This window comes from Pistacia vera, unplaced genomic scaffold (genome assembly GCF_008641045.1).
Source record: "Pistacia vera cultivar Batoury unplaced genomic scaffold, PisVer_v2 Contig167, whole genome shotgun sequence".
Classification (NCBI taxonomy): domain Eukaryota; kingdom Viridiplantae; phylum Streptophyta; class Magnoliopsida; order Sapindales; family Anacardiaceae; genus Pistacia; species Pistacia vera.
Genome location: NW_022195758.1, coordinates 277,667 through 302,528, shown reverse-complemented (window position 1 = coordinate 302,528; position 24,862 = coordinate 277,667). Strand labels below are relative to the sequence as shown.

The 24,862-nt window shown below is 33.5% G+C and overlaps 1 pseudogene; it reads right to left on the bottom strand.

Moving 5' to 3' along the window:
• Positions 1 to 19,777: 19,777 nt before the first annotated feature.
• On the bottom strand, positions 19,778 to 20,811 carry LOC116125516 (annotated as a pseudogene).
• Positions 20,812 to 24,862: the final 4,051 nt, after the last annotated feature.

Here is a 24,862-nt window from a genome sequence, read left to right as displayed (position 1 = left end):
GTTTAACACAGGAAAAGACTTCGAGTCTTATGCGAATTTTGCTAGACAACGACTTCCAAAGTCCCATACAGATTCTAACTCCTAAGGACTCCAAGTCCTACTAGAATTCTAATATCTTGGAATTACAAGTCCTGCATGGATTCTTCCTGTTTTGAGAATTCCTAGTTCATGAAACTAATACTCTGAATTCTATAAGGACTAAGCCTTCCTTGGCTCCCTATAAAAATAAAGGACAGTCCTCTTGGAAATTCATTCAAAATCCATGATTTAGTTTCCACCGATTCAATCCAAAAAACTAGTTTTCAATTGATACTCGATATACACATTATTCCCCCATCGTCCATAGTCCTAAAGCCAAGCTCTAAACATTCTACGACAATAATTGCGCCTTAACTCCGCAAACACAGTAAACCATCCCTTTTACCTTTTACGTTTTTTTCCCCTCACAACTTTGCTGACTTGAGCATTGGAGTGCCTATAGCCGACACCACACCAGTGTCCCTAGGTGCTTCACGTTCACTTTCTGTGTCTCTCTGCAGGTCCAAGAAGTTATCAGTAGCTCATTCTATTGGAGTAGGTGCCCTAGAGCCAATCAATTATTATGGAATTGACTCTTTGTAATAATTTTCATTAATCAATAAAAGACATTTTATACCATATCGCGTAAATCATTATTATTACAATATGTATTGATATATGTCCTTAGAATGGTAGAACCGTGACGAGGGTATCAAGTGTTTCAAATCTTAATAGTGAGAACCCTATGAGCACATATAGTGGCTATTATAGAAACGTCCGCAGCCCCAGTATTATTTTAAAGTAAGGGCATAGATAATACGGTAAGGCTATTATAGTGTTGAACGACCCTGTCGAAAGACAATGACTAATCTCACTTGTCAAGGTTGTTTGGTGACAACCTGATGCAACACATGGGTGCTTGCTATAGGCGATTACACCGCAGCAAGTTCACTAGACTCACCCACCAGAGGATTCCATATGGATGGTAACCCCAGTGTCTATGGAACAAATCCTCTAATGAATGGTGGTACATATAATCCTTAGACTTGAGATCACCAGAGCGCCTTGTGCACCGATTGGTGTGGTTTGACACTAGCCTAACGCAGTCTTTTCAGAGCTGTCAATACGATGGTGATTGGCTGCATCAAGGAGTGTATCAAGACAATGGTGGATTGACAGAGGATTCATCACTCCCGGGTACAGGAGAAGTTATCTCACGGCGCAATTCAGTATATGGCAATGACATTAAAACTGTGGTTACAGTGGGATTGAGTTGTTGCTCTATCCAGTTTATAATACGGGTCATTGGTCCAAAAACTGAATACACAATATCGAGAGTAACCGAAGGTTGACAATATTTCTATGCCTTCGTCTCATCGAGATAATGTATGATGAAAGGATCGAATTGCACGGTAACCATATCGTTGACAGGTAGCTACTTTGCTGAATCCGAATCTATCAGGTGGCCATGATGCCTTGCTAGGGGCCAATCTTGGTCTGTGTATTAGTGAGACGATTAATTGGTGTTAATCGCGATACTATACACTGCCGACATGATAAGGAGCCTATGGGTCACACACATAGAAGATAATTTAAGATCCAAGAAGAAAGAAGGGCGTTTTCGTCTTTTTAGGCGAAAGGGTATTTTGGTAATTTCACAGTGCAATTAAATTTGCTGAGGTCGTAGCCTTTATTTAATTTATTAGAAAAATTAAATAAGTGAAATTACGTTTAAATATGTGTTCGCATATATTTAATTAAATCATCATTATTGTTAAATGTTAATATATAGATTAAATATATATTAATTGAGTTTAATTGAGATAATGAGGAAATAAATAAAATATCTAATTTGGGAGTGTTTGGGAACATGGGGTGTTTGGGTTGGAGCCCAAGCCTATTCCATATGGGATTAGGGCAACTTGATTAACTATAAAAGGAAAAAGTGTGTGTTTATTGTTTTTTTTTTTTTTTAATTGATTTCTTCTTGAAATTAAAACACACAGCAGCCACTCCAAAACACTCCCACGGCAGAAACATCTTTTGCCTAAAATCAATTCAATTGATTTGCTTTCTTCTTAATCTTGAAGCCAAAGAGGATCTAGCAAATCCCTATTTGGTTCTTTTTGAGATTGTCTTCGTGTGGACTACGCAGGTTCGATCCTACACTTGGATCGGTAGCAAAACATTCGTCGACAAATTTGGAGGAGCCTCCAACGTGCGTTTGTTTTCTTTAAACTCAGATTTATTTTTCTGCAGATTTTATTTAATATGAATTGTAAAATTATACCTTTGATTTTGACTCATGTAAACGATCTCTATATTATATTTGTTTTGTTTCCGCTGCGTATACGGGACCGTTTACTAACACATTCCTCACACAATCAATTCCAAATGACTTCCAGGTAGATTTTACTGTCTACTCATGAGGTAACATTACAAATTTATACTACATAATTGTATTGTAATGTCAAATAATTGACTTTTCCTAAGCTTCAAGGAGAACATCTCCTTTCAATGGTCATTTCAGTCTTTTTAATAGGATTAATATGTCCTATATCCTAAGAAATTTAGCTTTCAGAATTTAATTCAAGTAGTAGAAAGAAAATAGAACATTATCTTATCTTGTAGGGATAATTGATTTCCTTTCCAAAATTCGCATCTTTTGGATGCATGATATAATAATGCGTTTTGACATCTTACGTGTCTATTATATTGTGAATTTTAGGTTTACATTTTGTATTTAGAAACTTCTAGTTCTAAATCCATGTTTCAGAAATTTAAATTACGATATCTTATTGAAAAGCAAGTAAAGATATGGGGGATGAAAATAACATGTATAGAGAATGTAAGGAGTAAATAAAAGTTGTCCTTTATTCCAATTCCATGCATTGCCCATTATTTCATTCTTCTATTCAATTGGTCAAAACTATATATAAAAATGTGCTTGTGCTAATCTCGCTTTCTACCCATCAACATATATGGCTATCATTAACATATTTATGTTGTTCATCAATCCAATATTTATGTTAACAAAAACTCAAGTTCACTGTTGGTATTTAGAACTTCCAAGTTCTAAATCTTTTTCTGGATTGATATTCAAAGCGTTTAGAACTTCAAGTTCTAACGTAAGGTAAACTACAAATTTAATCTGAACTTTATATTCATGATATGAAACTTCAAATCTATTTATATCTCTATTTTACAAACTTCAAGTTTGTAATTAGTATCTAAAACTTTAAATATGTAATATTTAAAACCTTAGTTCCAATATCATATTGATTTTTGGTCAAACTTCAGGTGTGTAATTTTATATCCAGAACTTTGAGCTTTAAATATTTGATATTTAAAATCTGTTCCAGTGACATTTAGGATTTCATGTTCATAAGTTTTTGCAATTTTGCCAACTTTAAGTTACAAATGGGATACAGTTAAAATTATAATTTAAAGACAATACATGCATCAATTATTAAAATTAAACATATTTTCTGATGTGGAAAGTCCAATTAATATTGGAAACCCCATAGTATATGTAGACGTAAAAATCTACCTGTACGGAAAGGAGGGTCTGATCCCCTGAGGTTGAGGCCACTAGCGATCTGCTGTATCTGCACACGTAGAGAAACACACGCGTGAAGCGAACGGGAAACACCAGGGTGGTGTTAGCCGTAGGCACTCCGACGCTCAAGTCAGCAAGGCTGAAAGGCTTAATATAGTGAGGGCTGAGGAATAAGAGATTACCGGAAGTCTAGTCGGGGACTGTGACTACAGCGAATCAGTGAAACTCCCGAGTAAAGAGTCTCGGGTGTGAAGGTGTAATGTCGATGTCCTTTGTGAGAGGGCAGGCCTCTGCTTATATAGTGGTCGTCTGGTCTCCCAATCCTGGTGGGAACAGGAGTCCTCCTATGACTCCGATGTAAACCCTAGAAGAAATAGGGTCGTGGTGAGTCGTCTTACCCGTGTCCAAATAGGAAGATAACTCTGTTTAAGAGAATTCGCTAAGTAGGAAAGTGATCAGGAATAGGAAGACGTCTTTGAATAGGAGGTTGACTGGGAGTAGGAAAGTACTATGACAGGACTGTGGGCTCTGGGTTCGTCCGTGGACCTAGGAAATGGGCTAGGTTTGAGAGGCTTGTGCCCGCTTGATTTGGGCCGGTTTATACCTCATGTTAAATAGAATTAACATGGCTTGGGCCNATGTTTTCATGGTGTTAAAAGATACTGTTGAGTTGTTTAATATTGACTCCATTGTAATTTTGTGTGTGAAAGATAACTTTAATAAGTTAACTTTACGCATGAGTACATTATAAGTATTATGGGCTTTTTTTCACATTTCCATTTCAGAATTGATCTTCATAACTAATAGTGAGGTGAATGTACTATTAATCTAATTTGTGAATGTTTGCTATGGTAGTTAATGTGTTCCCACTGCTTTACTATATTCAATCCTGATACTAGCAAATTTCAGCTTTTAATTTGTAGTTTTGTTGTGTTATTTTCTGCCAGGTCTACAACTAGGATTTGTTTGAAGACCAGAACTCTCTGCTTTTATCAACACGAGGTACTTATTTGCCCCTTTCTGGCCAAGTTATCATTGTTAAATTCATGAGTATTTCATTGCTGTTGATTTACTGACATGACTTTCTTCTGTTTTTCTTGTTCTTATTATGTGGCCGACCAATGGAAGAAGATGTAAGTTATATTTGTAGTTTGAACACAACACTCACCCACCCAATTGTGTTAATTCCCTGTTTTTCATGTTGCAGCATGTCCTTGTTGCAATTGAGCATGCAAACCACTGTGAAAACCTCTATTGTTCGGATGCTCAACAAACGACTCCTACATCCACTGTTATTTTATTGATCTCTAACTATTTCTATGATATTGCCCAGAAGGCATACAAAGATGAAGAAATACAGTGTTTACAGAGAGAAAGAATTGAGCTCTTATGTATGGTTAACTCTCATATGTCCAGCCCCCCTTTTCGGAAAGAGGAGTGCCAATTTATACACCCTTGCACTCAATATAATGAGTGTTTTGCAAGTTACCTTGACACATGGAAAGCTCTCATCCATTCATTTCTTGAAAGGAGATAGGGTTGGTAAGAATATCTTTGAGGAGATATGGGCTTGGGAGCTAGTACAGAAAGACATTTATTAGGCTGACATGAGCATGATTTTTTAGGCATAACAAAGAACATTAGATGTAATACTTTAAATGATTGAGATTTAACACAACTTGTACATTTAATACACTTAAAAAATAACATAATTTTGATTCAATCACAATCATAGATACTTTAATCCAACTGCTCAAAAAATAATATATATACATACCCCAGCCAGGGCTTTCCTGCCTAAACCCAGGCCTGATTTTCCAGGCCCAACTGGGTTTTTTAAATCCTTTTCTATAGCTAATTTAATTGAGGTAAACATTAGAGATATTTATTTACTTGAACAATAATCAACACATGTTTTGACAGAAAAATCAAAAAGCCATTTCATTTTTAGGCTGAAGGTTGCAATAAAATCACATATATGATTGAGGCAGAGCGGATATAAAGAGAAGATGTTCAATTCATCTAAAATGTAGATTATTATTTGGATATAAAACGAAGATCATTTGGGTCAAGAATATAGCCATCATAGATAAACAAGGAACATACCAAATAAAATGAGAAATATGCATTTCTGCAAACCATTGGGACTAGGACACACAGATATATTATCATAAATCCTAAAGTTCGATAGTGGTGGTAGGCGCAGCAAGAGAAGCAAACAATTCGATTCATACTTAAAAGCTAGAAGCCAAAATATCATTCAATGTTTAAAATGAAGAGGTGATAAGACCTATAATTCAACTCTTATCTACTTCATCAAATATGATCCACTAAATTTACAACACATACAAGTTCTAGGTGAAGTTGCTCTAAATTGGGAACAGTTAAATACTCCCACCGATCTTTGTATGAAGGAATGGCATCACAAAAGTATATATAACATACGAAATGCATTTAGAACGAACCTACTGTTTGGTGGGATGGTGTTCATAGTGTTGGTACAGATCATCACAAATTAAAATCTACTACTTCGGATTCCTAAGAACAATAATCACAGAATCTCCTCTGAGAAACATCTTACTGATGAATCTGTCCTTGTTAACCGGGAGGGCCTTCTTCTTGCCTTTTCCAGTTTTTGGTACCTACAACAATGAAATCATNAATATAGTATTTCAATATTATATATACAACAAGGACCTGTCCAGTCAAATGATGTGTTGGGTGTTGCCAGAAACATGACAGCATATAAAAAATAATGCAAAAAATTAGGTGGTTAACTGTAAAAATTGAAAATTGCAGGAATTTTGGGGGTATAACTGCAAAAATTAAAAACTTGAGAGAGAAAAAATGGGCACCCGCAGCTTCACTCGTACCCACATAGGGTAGGGTTCGGGTCCAAAATCGTATAACTCGACCTGTTTTGCGCCTGTACCCGTTTAATTTGGCCCACTCACCCGTTTTGCCAGGTGTAGTTTTAAGGTCAAAATCTCCATTTGATGTAATGTAAACAAGTTAATTTTATTCACCCCTGTGAAAATAATGAGTCTCAAGTGTCCTAATGATTTTCGAAAAGTATTGGTACTTGTTGTGATGTGGCAATTGACCTATGCCCACGTGTATAGTCAAAATAGAACTTGGGTAGTCAAAGTTATATTGCTAAAGACTAAGGGACAATTCTGTCATATCCAGTCTTCAATAAACCTATTCCAAATTAGGTTTTGCTCATTATGTTTCTCTCGACCTTTCTCTCTTGGTTAACAGAGAGAGAAAGTTTGTTACGATTCTCTGGATGTGCTGGAAATTTGAAGAGCGTTGATGGAATCAAACGGTGGTGGTGAGGAGATCTGGGTTTTACAAGGGGGTTTTGTACACTGTGTAAAGGGTGAGCGTAAATCTCTGTAAGGTTCTCTCATTGTAAAATCTGCTTATTGCCCTAGAGAGCGGATGTAGGTAATCTGTAAGATTATCGAATCACTATAAATCATTGTGTCTTTTATTTTTCCAATTTATTATCTGTTTATTCTTGTGATTTATCTGATGTGTTGGATGTTTGGTTTGCTATTGGATTTTCGTTTGGTCTCTTTAATTACAACAAGTGGTATCAGAGCTAGGTTCTCATTCTGACACCTAGGGTTTTTCTAGGTTAAGAGATCTTTTGTGAATCTGAAGCATCTAGGCTTAGATCTGGTTTTCTGTTTACAGCTGCAATTTTAGGGTTTCTGTTTAGTCTCGGGTAAATTGGGGCTTTTGACTCTGGGCATCTGTGAAGGGTAGGAACCTAGAAAATGTCTAAGTTTGAGGTGGAGAAATTCACAGGGGATAATGATTATGGATTGTGGAAGATGAAAATGAGGGCTATCTTAGTTAAGGATGGATTGTCTGATACTTTAGAGGGTGAGGGTAGTTTACTAGACTCCCTATCTGAGAAGGAGAAGAAAGACATGTTAGCTAAAGCCTACAGTACTTTAATCCTAGGTTTAGGGGATAAGGTCTTAAGAGAAGTTAAGAAAATGACCACACCAGTTGAAATTTGAGAAAAACTAGACTCTCTATACCTGTCAAAGTCTTCTCCTAATAGGTTAGTTTTAAAACAGAAATTGTTCAGTTTTAAAATGGATGAAAACAAAATATTATGAGAAAATATGAATGACTTTATGAAACTTGTACATGATCTAGAAGGGCTTAGTGTTAAGGTTAAGGATGAAGATCAAACAGTGATTCTTATTAATTCCCTTCCTAAAATCTTTTCAAATTTTGTGGACACCCTTAAGTATGGCAGACAAACTCTTAAACTAGATGAAGTAGTGGTAGCAATTACTGCTAAGGATGCTGAATTTAAAAAGGAAGGTAAACTAAATAGTGAGGGGTTTTATGTGAGAGGAAGGCCTGAAAAGAAAGGCCACAAGAAGGGAAATTTCAGGGGTAGATCAAAATCTAAGTCCAAATTCATTAGAAAGTGTTTTCACTGTCATAAGGAAGGTCATTTTAAGAGGGGCTATCTTGATAGGAACAAAAAGTCAGGGGAAAAGGATGCTAGCTAGTGAGAGTTAGATATAGCTTCTGATGGTTATGAGAGTTCTGATGTGTTAGTAGTTTCTGAAAATGAAACTGATGTTGAATGGGTACTTGATTCTAGCTGTTCTTTCCACATGACTCCAAATAGGAGTTTTCTATCAAACTTTAAGAAACTAAAGTCTAGAAAGGTGTTGATGGGAAATAATGCAGTTTGTAGAGTCTTAGGAATAGGAGATGTAAGGCTGAATTTGCATAATGGAAGTTCCAAATGGCTCACAGATGTTAAATACATACCAGAGCTAAAAAGAAACTTAGTTTCTTTAGGAAGTCTAGACTCAATTGGCTATAGCTATAAAGCTCAAGGTGGAGTCCTTAAAGTAACTAAAGGGTCCTTAGTTATAATGAAAGGTGAGATGAGGAATGGGTTGTATACTCTAAATGGTTCAACCATCACTGGAATAGCAGCAGTATCCTTATCTCAGAAGTCTAATAGGACAACTTTATAGCATAGGAGGTTAGGGCATATTAGTGAAAAAAGATTAGTTGAGCTAGGTAAGCAAAAGGTTCTAGGAGGAGATAAAGTAGAGAAGCTGGTTTTCTGTGATCACTGCATTTATGGGAAGATGAACATAATCAGATTTAGTGTGGGAAATCGCTGTTCTAAGGCTATTTTAGATTATATCCATTCATATGTGTGGGACCAACTAAATATCCATCTTTGGGAGGTTGTAGTATTTCATTAGCATCATAAATGATTATTCTAGGAGGGTCTGGATTTATTTCTTGAAAACCAAGGGAGAGGCCTTCAGGAAATTCAGAGATTGGAAGGTCATGATAGAAAACCAAACTGGGAAGAAAATTAGGAAACTTAGAACTGATAATGGGTTAGAATTTATAAATGAAGAGTTTGATAATCTGTGTAGGGAAAGTGGAATTCTGAGGCATAGAACAGTAAAACACACACCTCAGCAAAATGGTTTAGCAGAAAGGATGATTAGGACTATTCTAGAAAAGGTTAGAAGCTTATTATCCTGTTCTAAGTTACCCACCAGGTTTGGGGCAGAGGCTGCCCACACAGCTGTTTACCTAATAAATAGAATACCTTCCTCAGCTATTAGTTTAAAAACACCCATGGAAAAATGGTCTGGGTATCCTGCAAACTATAGTAACCTTAGGATTTTTGGCTGCACTGTTTTTGTTCATGAAAAAACAGATAAGTTACAACCAATGGCTATTAGGTGTATTTTCTTAGGATATCCTGATGGCATTAAGGGTTACAAATGTTGGAGGGAAAAAGTGTATTATTAGTAGAGATGTGAGGTTTAATGAAGATGAGTTGGGTGGTTTGAGTCAGGAAGAGAGTGACAATGCAGATAGGACAAAGGTGTTTAATCTGGATCTAGGTGGAGATATTCCAAGTCTGAACAATCCTGTTTCAGACTCTGTTTCAGATTCCCATACCCAGGAGGATGAACTTAGCTTAGGTGATAATGATTATGATGATGATGATGGACATGACTTGCAAAATTATCAACTAGCTAGAGATAGAGAAAGAAAGGAAATTAGACTACTAGGAGGTACTCACATGCTGACATGGTAGCATTTGTTCTTCAAGTTGCTAAAGATTTTGATGATGAACCTAGAACTGTTAAGGAAGCCATGATTAGTAAAGATTCTAGGGAATGGAAACTTGCCATGCAGGAAGAGTATGAGTCTCTAATAAAAAATCAGACATGGATTCTTGTTAACAAACCTGAAGCCAGTCGGGTGGTTAAGTGTAAATGGGTTTTCAAAAAGAAAGAGGGTATACCAGGGGTAGAAACACCTAGGTTCAAAGCTAGGTTGGTTCACACAGGTTGAAGGAGTTGATTATAATGAAATTTTCTCACCAGTTGTGAGACATACCACTATTAGAATTCTCCTAGCCTTAGTAGCTCGGTTTGATTTAGCATTGGAGCAATTAGACATCAAAACTGTTTTCTTGAATGGTGATTTAGAAGAAAGAATTCTGATGGAGCAGCCTGAGTTGTTTGAAAATGGGTCTACAAACCAAGTTTGTTTGTTGAAAAAATTACTGTATGGATTGAAGTAGTCACCTAGGTAGTGGTATAGAAAATTTGACTGTTTTATGGTGAATGCTGGGTTTATTCGAAGTAGCTTTGATGGTTGCTTTTATTTTAAGTGTTTGTATGATAAGTGCTACATTTATTTGGCTCTATATGTGGATGATATGCTTTTAACTTGTAAAGATCTTTTTGAAATTGCTAGATTCAAGAGAGAGATGAGTAGACAATTTGAAATGAAAGACTTAGGGCAAGCTAAGTAGATCCTAGGAATGAATATTGAAAGGGATAGAAAAAATAGAAAACTGATGTTGTCACAGAAAGAATATGCTGGAAAAGTCATAAGGAAATTTAACATGAGTAATTCCAAACCTGTCAAAACACCCTTAGGACAACACTTTAAACTCAGTTCAGTACAATGCCCAGAAACAGAAGAAGAAAGGAAGAAAATGGCTTGCATCCCGTATGCAAATGCAATAGGGAGCTTGATGTATTTGATGGTTTGTACCAGACCAGATTTAGCTTTTGCAGTTAGTTTTGTAAGTAGGTTTATAAGTAATCCTGGGATGAGTCATTGGGAAGCTGTAAAATGGGTACTTAGGTATGTGAGGGTTACACTGACTACTGGTATTGTTTACAGCAAGGGGCAAAATCAGGATACTATCATTGAAGGATATGTGGATGCTGATTATGCAGGAAATGTAGACAATAGGAAATCCATGACTGGTTTCTGTTTCTGTTTCTCTTTTTGGAATAATCTGGTTTCTTGGAAGGCTAACCTACAGGCAATAGTTACCTTGTCAACTATGGAAACAGAATACGTTGCCATTACAGAGGCCGTAAAAGAAGCAATGTGGCTTAAGGGAATGCTTGATGAAATGGGTTTAAACCATCAGCAGGTTCTAATCAAGAGTGACAGCCAAAGTGCAATTTTTCTGTGTAAAAATCAAGTGTTTCATGAGAGATCGAAACACATTGATGTTAGGTTGCATTTTATAAGAAATCTGATTGAAGATAAAGCCATTAAGGTGGAGAAAGTTCTTGGGAGAAAAACCTAGTAGACATGTTCACCAAGTCTATTGTTTTGGACAAGTTAAGGCTCTTTAAGAGCCTTCTGCACATTGAAGAAAATTGGAAGAAGTTTCAAGGCAGTAAGGAAGAGCAATGATCAAGTGGCAAGGTGGAGATCTGTTGTGATGTGGCAATTCACCTATGCCCACGTGTATAGTCAAAATAGAACTTGGGTAGTCAAAGTTATACTGCTAAAGATTAAGGGGCAATTCTATCATATCCAGTCTTCAATAAACCTAATCCAAATTAGGTTTTGCTCATTCTGTTTCTCTTGACCTTTCTCTCTTGGTTAACAAAGAGAGAAAGTTTGTTACGATTCTTTGGATGTGCTGGAAATCTGAAGAACGTTGATGGAATCAAACGGTGGTGGTGAGGAGATCTGGGTTTTACAGAGGGGTTTTGTGCACTGTATAAAGGGTGAGCATAAATCTCTGTAAGGTTCTCTATTCTCATAGTAAAATCTGCTTATTGCCCTAGAGAGTGGATGTAGGTAATCTGTAAGATTACCGAACCACTATAAATCATTGTGTCTTTTATTTTTCGAATTTATTATCTGTTTATTCTTGTGATTTATCTGTTATGTTGGATGTTTGGTTTGCTATTACATTTTCATTTGGTCTCTTTAATTACAACAGTACCTCAATTAAAAAATTGAAAACCTCTAGAAAATAGCAAAAACCTCTTAAAAATACCAAAAAGCCCCTTAAAATATTAAGACTATTAAGAAGCCCCCTATAAATAAATAAAAAATAAATCTAAACACTTAAAATAAAATTTTATAATTTTTAATATAAAAATTGATTAAATTTTATACTATANTTTGAACCACGCGCGACCTGGCTCCCTGCATCCTTTATTCACTTAACTTTAAAGGTTGATTTTGACAACACAATGATATCTTGTTCTTGTATATTAGAATGTACGAGTTTTGCTTTCTTATGTTCTTCTCTTCTTCCCCCTAGGGTTCTCTCAACACTTATATTCTTTTCATTCAGGACTCTTCTGTTCATAATAAGACAAAGGCAATAAGTAATGTAATTGCTTATCCAATATTTCTTCTTTTAAGAGAGAAGTCTGTATAAATATTGTGCGTATATTAATGTGGTATGTTATATTTTTGTTTTATTAAAAAAAAAATTATTTTATTGGATATGTATAACATGATGTAATTGATATATGATAAATGAATGAATGTCTTTCATACATATGATAAATGTGTATATATATTCATCTAATTGCGAGTGTACATATTTCGTACTTTAAAATGACGTGATGGGATTGGACTTAGGTACATGTGTTCATCCCCCTAATTTTTTTTTTTATTATTTTAGTAAATGCTTTATGGATGATAAATGAATGAAAAATCTTGAGATATTGAAGTGCATGTACATTTATCTAATTAGTACATATATACATGTTATACACTTTTATAGGGAATGTTATGTTAAACAAACAACTATAGGGTTAGTCATACTTAGAAGTCTTGTGTTTAAGTCGTAGGAGCGACAATTATTGGATTTATAAAAAAAAAAATTTGATTAAATTTATAAAATTTGATTAAATTTATAAAATTTATTTGACATCTAAAAGAGATTACGTATTAATTTAGAAATTAAGAAAACTATGTAAGCTAAGGGAACCCACTTACTTATTAATTTAGAAATTAAGAAAACTATGTAAGCTAAGGGAACCCACTATATGCAATAAATTAATTAAAAAAGACTTGTAGATTTTCAAATAGAACTTTTGGAAAGTGCATGCACCCTCATAATTAGAAATTAAGAAAGTTATATAAAGCTTTAATTTTTAATTATCTTGATTCTAGAAACATAATTATAAATTAGTAGGTAAATATGATTATATTCATTGCTTCATTAATTAAGCACTTAAAATATTTTTAATTGTGTACGTGCAATATAAAAATGCTCTCCTGATAAGAATAATCAAATAACCCATTTAAAACTATTTCTTTAGGATAATTTAATTTTATGGAATTATAGAAGTATGCAACCTCATTAATCGGTCACATTCATAAACTTGCTAAATTCATTATAAGGGGGAACATTGATTGACTAACGTTTTCTATAGTGAATATATAGAGATTCAACTTGATCTACTTTTCATACTTTTGGAAGACAAATCGAATTCCTTTATGCAATTGAATTATGTAGTGAAAGATCGATTCAACAAAGTCGTAACCAAAATTGATCCATAATTAATTAATAATAAATCATGCATGGTTTAAATGCATTATTAATTTATTAATTATAACACTAATCATCTTTTTTGTTCAAAAGAGAAAAAAAAGAGAGAATTATATTCTTCTTATTATTCCAACTTTATAAAAGTGGGATAGTGGGGCTACTCATGTAATAATGATGACCAATTATATCATATCTTATGACAAGAATATGGAAAATTGAATCATAAAGTGTTAGGTCCAAATTTACAAAANAAGATCTTTTAAGTACCATATAGATTTAAATTTCAAAACTAATTACCTATGTCAGGGACATTGATGATCTCTTCTTGTTCCCTCTTGAGCTCCCTCAAGTAATGATCAGCTTCACTTTTCGCGGCTAGATACCTGCAAATCAATATCGATTTTCACATTGTTAAACAGAAAATTCTCATATGCAAGCGTCCTAAATTTATAAGTAAATGAGAAGTTCCGTACCCGCCGAGGCCCATAGAGATGGCTCCAGCAGCGACTTCAGCTATGCCAGCAATGAGAATGATAGAGGAAGTGACGTCAGCGCCGGACAGGCCGGCGGCGAGGGCAAAAGGGACGGTGAGGCCGTCGGAGACACCGATGATAATGTCGCGAACAACCTCACTGGACATGAAATGCTTCTCTTCATGCTCATCCAACAGCAGCTTCTGCTTCTCTGGGTCGTCAGAGTAACCATTTCCATTTGCATTTCCATTGGCTGCCATTTTAGAAATAAAAAATATGCAGTTCGTTGTTTCTTGGAAATGAGTTGAGTCTAGTGAGTGAAGAGATGAATTGAGTGGGGGGGTTTATATAGGGAAAGAAATTTAATGGTGAGTGTCTTGTGCATATAATTATGAAAATTAATGCCTAGAAATTTTATTAATTAAAGTTTCAGTATGGGTCATTCCATCTTCCCATTGCTTGGTTTGCTGCTGCCAAACTGGGGAAAGGGGAGAACGACATTTTCCCACCCAAGGTTTGGCAAAACGACCTTTTCCACCCTTCAAGTTTCAAAATGACACTTCCCTGCCTTTCGTTAAATTCTGTTATGTTTTTCATTAATATTTTACTAAAAATATAAAAATACCCTTAAACATTTGACTTTATAAATTTCATATTATTTTTTAATTAGCCAAAAAGTCAAAAAAGAAAAAATAGTTAGTTCCACCTACAAAGTTAAGAGTAATATTAAAATTAAATAACCTTAATATTTGTTTATTTATTTATTTATAATATCATCAATATCCCATCATTATTATTCAATAATCTACTAAATTTATAATGTTTTGCATAATATAATATTTTTCATTTTTACTAATTAATAGGGGTGTTCAAAAGAACCGATTGGAACTGGAACTGGTGGGTACCCGAGGTTTGGTTCTGGTTCCTACCCGGAACCGACCGTCAATTGGTAGGTTCTGGTTCTAAATTTTTGGAACCATCACTATGCGGTTTCGATTTCGGTTTCTATAGTTGGGAATCGGAACCGAGAACCGAGACTAATATAAAATAAATTAAAGAGTAGGGGGTTAATAAAAACTTTTGCAGAAAAAATAATGTGAATACATTTATATTTATATTTCATAACATTTAAAGTAAGTTAGTTTGACTTTTGAGAATCTACTTTTACAAAGCAATAGAGTTTGTAATTTGTAATTTTATTTTTGTTAACAAGTGCCAAGGGGCATTTGTAAGTTTTTAAAGGTTTTTTTGCCATTTAAAAAACTTTTGGGGGTAATTGAATTTTACAGGATACCCAGAACCGGAACTGAAACTGTTGTTATAGGTTCTAGTTATGGGCACCCTGTTATTTATTTATTTATAATATCATCAATATCTCATCACCGTTATTCAATAATCTACTAATTTTATAATGTTTTGCATAATATAATATTTTTCACTTTTACTAATTAGCATAGAAAATCAATATTCTTAATTAATTAAGGGGGTGTTTGTCTAAGCTTATAAGCTGGTTTAACTAGCTTATAAGCTCTAAAATTAAGTTGAATTGAGCTTATAAGCAAAAAAAAAAATAAGTTGGGGGAGGTAATTTTTTTTTTTTTTTTTTTTTTTATAAGCACTCTGTTTATAAGCTAGTTTGACCAAATATATTACCACATTATCTTTGTTTAATTTTAAAATTCTATAGTATACTATTGTTTAATGTAATACCATTTTTAGTCATTTTATAATAAAATGTACTTATAAGCCACATTTAACTTTTGTCTGAGCTTATGAAAATTAGCTTATAAACAACAAATGATTTTAGCTTATAAGCATTTAAAATTTTAAGCAATTACACANACCAACTTGTTTCATGTCAAGTTTTATTGGGCCAAGTTTAAGCCCCAATTCACTTTTAACTAACCCTTTTCAGATTCATCCATAAAATATCAATTCAGTCCAGCAATGATAAATTAAATTAGGATGCCATTTTTGCCAATTAAAAGCATGGGCTAAATTAAATTAATAAAACACAAATCTTACCAACCAAAATAAATTCTACTTCATCCATATATATGGGTACATATAGTTAAGATATTCCCCCCTGCCATGTAGGTAGGTAGGTCAAACTATATATATTTATTACAATTACTTCAAAATTTAATATTGCAATTCTCATGATTATTATAAATATTTGTATATATATATATAATTAATGGGTTCAATTAATAATGTTCGTGGGGGTTGGGAGCTAGTTGCCATTAAGGAAGCCCAACTTCAAAGGGATTTGTCGGAGTTATAATTGCAATGTTGATACGAGTCACCAACATAAAAGAAAAAGTTATGTGTAAAGATTATATAGCTAGGTTCTCAAAGAGATGCGGTTTTGAATTCATATTTTATAAAGAATTTTGACCTACGAGAGACCTGTATGTTTTAAATAGACCTGGTGAAATGGGTTCAGACCTACGGGTCGACCCATATCCAGATAAAAAATATAGGGTACGGGTTTAGTGTTTTGGACCTGCTTTTCTAGACTTGTATCCGGCTCGACCCGTATTTCATGTAAGTTAGACGAGTAGACCCACGGATGCCCATTTATTATTTATATATTAAAAAAAAGCTAAATTAAAGTTTGAAAATTGAAATCCCTAATCCTAAAAGACTCACACTCATCTCGACTCTCCTCCCTCACAGGCTCTAACACAGACGCAACTCTCCTCTCTCACATCGTCACCGTCACCGTCACCGTCCATCTCCTCTCTCAAATCGTCATCGTCACCATCTCCTTTCTCACATCATCATCGTCGCGGTCGCCATCTCCTCTCTCACCTCGTCATCATCATTGTCGCCATCTCCTCTCTCACATCGTCACACTGTTACCGGCCATCCTCCCTCCCACACAGACGCAACTCCCCTCTCTCACATCGTCACCTTTGCCATCGACATCTCCTCTCTAACACTACCTGAGAAATGTTTCCCTCTTTGGTCTTTTGCTGATTATTCTTGTTTCCCTCTTTAGTCTTTTGCTGATTATACTTGTTTCCCTTTATGGAGGTTGGTTTACTTTGATGATTTTTGGGGTGTTTTGATGATTGATTACTAGTTGACTCGTTTTGTTTCCTTCTTTGATGATTTTTGGGATTGCTTTTTTGCTTAGTGTAGTGGTATACCGGTATGATGATAACAACTATAACATGAATGGATTAGACAGACATTATGAGTTCCATAGCAACAAAACAACAAACGGTTGGTGGGCAACTTGCACTATGTTTGGCTTAGTATTTTTATCCATATTCTGGATCCTATTCTCCAAATAATGTTTGGCACATTATTCCAGAAATATTATCTTATTTTTTTAATTACTTTTAGACCCCATAAGGTTATTAATTTCACTAAATACCCCCTGAAAAAAAGTTTAAAAATTAATAAAAACACCCCCATCAACCCAACTTGTCAGATTCTGGCAACCACCGTCGGTGATAGCCGGAATCGGTACACGGCCTAACTTCCGACCAGAAATGGCTGGAAGTTCACCAAGTGGCCTTTTCCGGCTAGATCACACAGGATCTAGCCAGAAAAGGCCAGATCTGGCCTTCAGCGAAGACCAAAGAAATGGCCGTCATTTGGCCTTTCCGGCCATCGACGTCCATAACAGACCGTAGATCTGGCCTTTTCCGGCCAGATCCACCATGGATCTGGCTGGAAAAGGCCATAACGACGTGTTACAGCACAGATCCGATCGGTCTGTGCCGTAAAAAAAAATTTCGGCCAGATTCCAGCGGTGGTGGCCGGAATCTGGCACTACAGGTGGGGGGGGTGTTTTTTATCATTTTCTGTTAGGGTCTTTAATTAAATTAATAAACCTAGGTTTTTTTACAAATTTTTAAAATTTACCTCGTAATACTCCCCTATCCATAACCCCATACTATCCCCAAAATCCTATCCAAAATATAAACCAACGCACTCTTGAATATCTTGAAATATATGTGGTGTTTTATTATTTTACCGAAGTTTTTGCCTTGTAAAATTCTATTTGTTTTATGGTTTCAAATTCTTGGTAGAAAGCAGAGCTTGTTCGTCAACTTCTCTAGTGCTGGTCTTCAGCTTGCTCTAGGGCTGTTCTATTTGGTTTTACTTCTTTAGTTTTCCTTTTGCTCTAGTATAAGTATTGGACTATTGGTATAATATCCAAGTTGAACACGTTTGTTGAGACATGACTTTGTTAATGAGTCAATGACCCACTAGAAGATATTTTTATTTTATAAAAAGGAGGGCAGAATTAGGATGTGTCATAGTTTGAGATCAAGTTGTGTATGTATTTTGTATTTTATAATGTATTGTTGAAGGAAGGTGCAGATGAAGATGAATGATTGGAAACAAAGTTCACATGTTTACTGTTATGGTGTGGTTCCTGTTATTATTAAACTCCTTTTTAGTTAAACAAAAAACCAAAACCCAATTCTACATAATAAAGAATTTGAAGCTATTATAATTAATAAAGAATTATAATTAATATAGTATTTCAATATTATATATACAACAAGGACCTGTCCAGTCAATGATGTGTGGGTGTGCCGAAACATGACGCAATATAAAAAATAATGTAAAAAATTTGGTGGTTAACTGTAAAATTAAAACTGCAGGAATCTTGGGGGTAAAACTGTAAAAATTGAAAACTTGAGAGGAAAAAATGGGCACCCGTGGGTCACCCATCCACATAGGGTAGGGTTCAAGTCCCGTATAACTCGAACCTGTTTTGGGCCCATATCCATTTAACCCGACCCACTCACCTGTTTTGTCAGGTCTAGTTTTAAGGTCAAAACCTCCATTGATGTATGTAAACAAGTTAATTTTTATCACCCGTGAAAATAATGAGTCTCAGTGTCCTAATGATTTTCGCAAAGTATTGGTACCTCAATTAAAAAATTGAAAACCTCTAGAAAATAGCAAAAACCTCTTAAAAATACCAAAAGCCCCTTAAAATATAAGAATTAAGAAGCCCACATAAATAAATAAAAAATAAATCTAATGTAAACACTTAAAATAAAATTTTTAATTTTTAACATAAAAATTGATTAAATTTTGTACGATATTAAAAACTGTTTATCGACGTCATCTAATAAGGTTTGAATTTTTTTCGCATATACTTTAGTGTTATTTTTGAATTAATGTTTGCCCCAGAATTCTTCTTCCTCCTCCTCCTCCTCCCTTTCTTCCTTCTTCCTTCTTCACCGCAGGAGTTGTGGTGTCATGGTCAGTTATGGTATCTCATTGAACTCTAGACACAACCTATTGGATCCTTTTTATTTGCTTTTAAAGATATGGCTTGAATGAGGTATGTTATGATTAAAGTAAAAAAATGTGGGGTAAAAAGGAAATGGTTCTAAATAATTTTTTATCAATTATCAGCTTTTAATGTTTAAAATTTAAAATGAGACATATTTAGAACTAATATATTCTATATGTCATTTAATCTAAAAGAACTTGAATATTTGAGACATCAAATAGTATAACGCTGTAAAAGAGATTCTTTAGAAAATAAAGATGAATATAATATAAGTTCAAATGGATTGAATCTATATTCTATGACTAATATTACTAATTATAATATATTATATAATAACTTTATAAGCGTGACGAAATGTCTTATTTGACATCCATCATTTTAGTGTAAAAATTTAAGTTTGAGTAAAGTGCATACTGAAAACAAATGAGACTTAAATAAATTTCAACAAGACAGCGAATTGTTATAATTTTGCACGCAAATCCTACAACGTTTTGATGAAACAAGCAAATAAATTTTTGGCTGCAACACCAGCGAGAAGAGGGGCCATACAACCAAAACTCTAAATCTACAACCAAAAAATAAAAATAAATCATTCTGGAAGCTTAGCTATCGTAGGCCGCTGCTGAAGCAGTGGCACCAATGAAAGCAGTTTGCATAGCACTCTGAGGCTGATTCCCTGTAAAACTAACCTTCGCAACCCACCCAAAATCAGCAACGCTAAATGGTCAAAATCACAGATCCGACCAAAGCTTCTCTTGCCACTGGATCACCATGTATGGCAGAAGTGGCACAAATCCACCATTATGTATGATAATGCAATTGTTACAGCGCTTGAAGGGCTCTCATCGGATCTGGTTTCTCCAATCCAAGTTCAAACCTGCAGAAAATTTTAACAATTTTTATGTTCTTTAATTTCTTTGTTGGTTTGGAATTTAATTATGCCAGCAATATTTTAAAGAAAGACTTACTTCATCATGAAATCAAGCCATTGTTGTGGGTTCTCCTTAAAGCATTAACCACACTTCATATTCATGGGCTTGCTCCATATTGCGCTAGAATTTCTGCACATTCAGCTGCCTCTGCAAGTAAAATAAATAAACAAATTGAGCGTTTTACTATAGAAACAGGTCTTTTACGACGACGCTAGAAACCATCTTCAAGAAGGAAGATCTTTAAGTACCATATAGATTTAATTCAAACTAATTACCTTATGTCAGTGACATTGATGATCTCTTTTTTCTCTTGAGGCTCCTCATGTAATGATCAGCTTCACTTTTCGCGGCTAGATACCTGCAAATCAATATCGATTTTCACATTATTAAACAGAAAATTCTCATATGCAAGCGTCCTAAATTTATAAGTAAATGAGAAGTTCCGTACCCGCCGAGGCCCATAGAGATGGCTCCAGCAGCGACTTCAGCTATCCAGCAATGAGAATGATAGAGGAAGTGACGTCAGCGCCGGACAGGCGCGGCGCGAGGGCAAAAGGGACGGTAGGCCGTCGGAGACACGATGATAATGTCGCGAACAAACCTCACTGGACATGAAATCTTCTCTTCATGCTCATCCAACAGCAGCTTCGCTTCTCTGGGTCGTCAGAGTAACCATTTCCATTTGCATTTCCATTGGCTGCCATTTAGAAATAAAAAATATGCAGTTCGTTGTTTCTGGAAATAGTTGAGTCTAGTGAGTGAAGAGATGAATTGAGGTGGGGGGGTTTATATAGGGAAGAAATTTAATGGTGAGTGTCTTGTCTATAATTATGAAAATTAATGCCTAGAAATTTTATTAATTAAAGTTTCAGTATGGTCATTCCATTTCCAGTGCTTGGTTTGCTGCTGCCAAACTGGGGAAAGGGGAGAACGACATTTTCCCACCCAAGGTTTGGCAAAACGACCTTTTCCACCCTCAAGTTTCAAAAGACACTTCCCTGCCTTTCGTTAAATTCTGTTACTGTTTTTCATTAATATTTTACTAAAAATATAAAAATACCCTTAAACATTGACTTTATAAATTTCATATTATTTTTTAATTAGCCAAAAAGTCAAAAAAGAAAAAAATGTTGTTCACCTACAAGTTAAGAGTAATATTAAAATTAAATAACCTATATTTGTTTATTATTTATTTATAATATCATCAATATCCCATCATTATTATCAATAATCTACTAAATTTATAATGTTTGCATAATATAATATTTTTCATTTACTAATTAATAGGGTGTTCAAAAGAACGATGGAACTGGAACTGGTGGTACCCGAGGTTTGTTCTGGTTCCTACCCGGAACCGACCGTCAATTGGTAGGTTCTGGTTCTAAATTTTGGAACCATCACTATGCGGTTTCGATTCGGTTTCTATAGTTGGGACACGAACGAAGAAAACGCTAATATAAAAACTTAAAGAGTAGGGGGTTTCATAAAAACTTTTGCAGAACAAATAATGGTGAATACATTTAATTTTATATTTCATAACTTTAAAGTAAGTTAGTTTGACTTTTGAGAATCGACTTTTACAAAGCAATAGAGTTTGTAATTTGTATTTATTTTGTTAACAAGTGCCAAGGGGCTTGTAGTTTTTAAAGGTTTTTTGCCATTTAAAAACTTTTGGGGTAATTAATTTTACAGGATACCCAGACCGAAACGGAACTGAAACTGTTGTTATAGGTTCTAGTTATGGCACCCTGTGTTTTATTTATTTATAACATCAATATCTTCTCATCACGTTAGTCATAATCTACTAATTTTATAATGTTTTGCATAATAATATTTTTCCACTTTTACTAATTAGCATAGAAAGCAATTTCTTAATATAAGGGGGTGTTTGTCTAAGCTTATACTGGTTTAACTAGCTTATAGCTCTAAAATTAAGTTGAATTGACTTATAAGCAAAAAAAAAAATAAGTTGGGGAGGTAATTTTTTTTTTTTTTTTTTTGCTTATAAGCACTCTGTTTATCAGCTAGTTTGCCAATATATTACCACATTTCTTTGTTTAATTTTAAATTCTATATTATACTATTGTTTAATGTAATACATTTTTCAGTCATTTTTAATAAAAATGTACTTATAAGCCACATTTAACTTTGTCTGAGCTTATGAAAATTAGCTATAAAACACAAATGATTTTAGCTTAAAGCTTAACATTTAAGCAATTACACATTTGGGTTAAAGTACTATAAGTGACTAATAATTATTGACGTGTTGTCTGAGCTTATGGAAAATTAGCTTATAAGCAATTGTTGTTCTTTAAGCTAAGCTAATTTTAGCTTATAAGCATTTAAATATTTAAGCAATACGCGTTTGGTTTAAAGTACTTATAATGACTAAAAGAATAGTTGACCGTGTTTGGTAAAAAGCGGTGGGCTATAAGTACATTTATTATAAAATGACTAAAATGGCACTACATTAAAAGGGTGATAACTATGAAATTTTAAAATTAACAAGGATAATGTGGTATATACTTGATCAAACTACGCTTAGCAATCAAATATTATATATATATATATATAGATATATATATATATATATAATATATATATCTATATATATATATATATATATTATATAGATATATATATAATATATATAATATATAATAAATCTATTTTATTTTATTTTTGCTTCTAAGCTCAATTTATAAGGTTAAAAAACTATATACAAACTGTCACTTAATTTAGAGCTTATAAGCTAGTTTTGACTAACAACTCTTAAAACTAACTACTTACTCAATCACCTTATAGTATTTTAACCAAACAGTAATTGCTTAAAATTTCAAATGCTGATAAGCTAAAATTAGCTTATAAGCCCTAAAAAAACAACAGGAAAAAAAATATATATTTATACTTGAACTAATAAATAATCAGGTAAAAACTTTGATTTAACTAAATTTTAATTTATATAAACTATTATGACATAATCTATTTAAGATATTTTCTTTTTTCAGTTAAATATTTAACAGAAAACACTAACACAACTGACGAAAGGTGAGAAAGTTGTCATTCTGAAACTTGACAAGTGAAAAAATATCGTTGCACCAAACCTCGATGGGAAAAATGTCATTGGGAAAAGTCAAAAATTGTATTCACTTTGGATTCATTCTTAGCAACATTCTTTTAATTTGTATGAAAAAGTTGTTTCGAAATTTTATCATTTTTTTATATCATAAATAAAACACTTCGGTTACAATATTTAACAGAAAATAAATTTTAGAAGATTAAGGTAAAAAGTGGATTATCAAGTGTTTAGATGATTGAGCAATTTATTAGAGATTAGGCTGTGTGCGGCACAAGCCTCGTGAAGAAAGTGAAAGGATAAGACAGAAGTTGAACTAAAAAAGCACTTTTCATTGTTGTTTGGCTTTTTTTTCTCTAGCGTGTTTTGCCACCCCTCGTACGTAACATCATATAGATCTCCCACCACCATAATAATATTTTTCAAAACCAAACAGCAAAAATAAATAAGTCTAGAACTTTTTTTTTTTTTTTTTTTTTTTGAGATACTTTAAAAGTTAAATCTTTCACTTTAGTTTTAAAAATCTTATAAAAAATCCTTATAATTAAAACCCCTTAAAATATTCCAACACTCGATTATAAAATTATCTACAATTACAAAAAAAAAAAAAAAAAAAAAACCTAAAATATAAAAGAATCTCTTTAGAAAAGACACATACCTTACAAATATTTGAAAAATTTATTTAATATTTTCTGAACAAACAGATGAGTTAATTTAAATAATAAACTTATTATTTGTTTGTTTTAAATTAATTTTTATAATTTTATTGTGTATTTATGTTGTTTAAAATTCTTTGTGGTATTTAATATTGAGTTGAATGAAGGTCAATTTGTGAAGGAATTATGAAAATGAGTCGTGTTATCATGTGTGAAAAAGAATTTTGCTTTTTGTCGTGTGAAAAGATAAACAAAACAGTCTTCTAGAATAAGGAAATGATTCTGTCCATGGAAGTACACAGTGAAACTGCCAGCCATCATTATTTCATTGCACATGGTTTTTTCATACTGAACTACCCATGTGGATATGGGTGTCCTTAGTATCTTGCTTTCCTTCTTTCTTTCATTTACAATAGAATATATATATATCATTTTTCATAAAACTACCTAAAACTTATTTGAACTTATTTAATAAGTATAGTCTCTAGTTTATTTGTCATTGTTATAAAATTAGTAAATAGCTATTGTGGGCCATAAGCTTTTATCAGTTTATTTGAATATGAAATTCAAAATATTGTATGTATTCGATTATAATTTAATTTTATATGTTAAATTCTTGTGCTATATTAAGCTATATTAAGTTCTTTGTATGTTTTTAACCACACAACGACAAATTTTTTACTTATAAACCTATTTGAGAAACCTACCAAATAAGTCTTTAATTCTAACGAGAATTAAGTTACTCGTATGATAAAACATTATAGTTATATCTTTAGTCACATTGAGTCAATATTCCACTTCAGAATTAATATTTATTATTTCATTATGTAAATGAATTATACAATTTCTTCTTAAAAATTGAGATGAAACAGATATATCAATATCATCTATAAAAAGTAATGAGATTTGATATTAAAGAAGAGGTAAACAATCAAACAGTTGGAACTTACTTTAAGGCCACCACCACACAAAAACTAAATAAAGAAGAAGAAGAGTAAAAGCAAATAGGTCACTCCATAATAT